Source organism: Oratosquilla oratoria, chromosome 1 (assembly GCF_046742065.1).
Source record: "Oratosquilla oratoria isolate Oo_2021 chromosome 1, ASM4674206v1, whole genome shotgun sequence".
NCBI classification, from domain to species: Eukaryota; Metazoa; Arthropoda; class Malacostraca; order Stomatopoda; family Squillidae; genus Oratosquilla; species Oratosquilla oratoria.
The window spans coordinates 114682779-114684752 of NC_134777.1; the positions used below are offsets into that span (position 1 = coordinate 114682779).

Genomic DNA, 1974 nt, shown 5'->3' on the forward strand with positions numbered 1-1974 from the left:
CTCCATGTTCCTTCCCTCCACGTGCAGGACCTGACCTCCACATCATCCACAGATTACACTCGCTGCCTCCTCCACATACCTCCATTTGTCGTCATGCCCTACACCTCTTCTACATTCATTTACAACTCCATATATTCACTCACTGCCTCCTCCACATACCTCCATTTGTCGTCATGCCCTACGCGTCCTCCATATTCATTTACACCTCCATATATTCCCTCCTTCGCTCGCACTCCATTCTCTAACTCCACATCTCGCGTGATGGACCTTTCCTCCATACATTGTGTATGCGTGCCTCAGGTGATGCCTCCACGTTTGAACCTCCTGGTATCTCCTCCATGGAGGGGAACGTCTCCAACACGGAGGGTGAGGGTCGTCCTCCAAGCTAGATCGCAGGGGTGTATTTCCTCGAAAGAGGAGGATGAGGAAGACGAGGAGGAGGAGGAGGAGGAGGAAGACGAGGAGGAGGAGGAGGAGAAGGAGGAGGAGGAGGAGGGCGAGGACGAGGAAGAGGAGGACTAGGAGGACGAGGAGGGGGACGAGACGAGGAGGACAAGGACGAGGAGGAGGAGGAATTAGGAGGACGAGAAGGGGGACGAGGAGGGGACGAGTAGAACGAGGACAAGGAGGAGAAGGACTAGGAGGACATGAAGGAGGACGAACAGGACGAGGACAAGGAGGAGGACAAGGACGATGAGGAGGAGGACGAGAATGAAGAGGAGGAGGAAGAGGAGGACTAGAAGGACGAGGAGGAGCACTAGGAGGAGGACGAGGATGGGGATGAGGATGAGGAGGACGAGGAGGACTAGAAGGACGAGGACGAGGACGAGGATGAGGAGGACGAGGAGGACGAGGAGGACTAGGAGGACGAGGAAGAGGACGAGGACGAGGAAGAGGGCGAGGAAGAGGACGAGGAGGAGGAGGAGGAGGAGGAGTAGGAGGAGGAAGAGGAGGAGGAAGAGGAGGAATGAGGAAGAGGAGGAGGAAGAGGAGGAAGAGGAGGAGGAGGAAGGGGAGGAGGAAGAGGAGGAGGAGGAAGAGGAGGAGGAGGAAGAGGAGGGAGGAGGAGGAGAAAGTGGAGGAGGAGGAGGGGGAGGAGGAGGAGGAGGAGGAGGAGGAGGAGGCCATCGGCATCTCCGCTCCGTTCTCCTCCTCCAGACAAACTTTTCTTTCCTCCTCCGCCTTTCCATGAGCTTTCCAGCCCCGTGATGTGATCACAGCTCATCTTCCTCCTCCTCCTCTTCCTCCTCCTCTTCTTTCTCCTCCTCCTTCTCTTACTCCTCCTCCTATCCTACTCCCTTTTCTCCTCCTCCTCCTTCTTCATCTCCTCCTCCTATCCTACTTCCTTTTCTCCTCCTCCTCCTCCTCCTCCTCCTCCTCCTCCGTCTCCTCCTCCTCCTCCTCCTCCTCCTCCTCCTCCTCCGTCTCCTCCGTCTCCTTCTCCTTCTCTTTCTCTTTCTTCTCCTCCCCCTCCATGTTCTCCTCTTTCTCTTCCTTCTCCTCCTCCTTCTCTTCTTTTTCTTCCTTCTCCTCTTCCTTCTCCCCTCCTCTTTCTCTTCCTTCTCTTCTTCCTCCTCTTTATCTTCCATCTCCTCCTCCAACTCTTTCTCTTCCTTCTCCTCCTCCTTGCCTCCCACTCCTCCTCCTCCTCCATCTCGTTCTCTTCCTTCTCCTACCCCTCCTCTTGTTCCTCTTCTTCCTCCTCCTCCACCTTTTCTTTCTCTTCCTTCTCTTCCTCCTCCTTCATCTACTCCCATTTCTCCTCCTCCTCCTCGTCTCCTCTTCCTCCTTCTCCTACCCTTCCATCTCCTCTTCTTCCTCTTCTCCCTCTTTCTCCCCCTTCTCCCTCCTTTTCTTCTCCTCCTACTCTCATTTCTCCTCCTCCTCCTCCTCCTCGTCTCCTCTTCCTTCTTCTCTTACTCTTCCATCTTCTCTTCTTCCTCTTCTCCCTCCTCCTCCCTCCTCCTCCCTCCA

The 1974-nt window shown here is 55.3% G+C and overlaps 1 pseudogene; it reads right to left on the minus strand.

Moving 5' to 3' along the window:
* LOC143031473 (uncharacterized) overlaps positions 1-1476 on the minus strand; it is a 2356-nt pseudogene extending 880 nt beyond the window's left edge.
* Between the last annotated feature and the right edge of the window lie 498 nt (positions 1477-1974).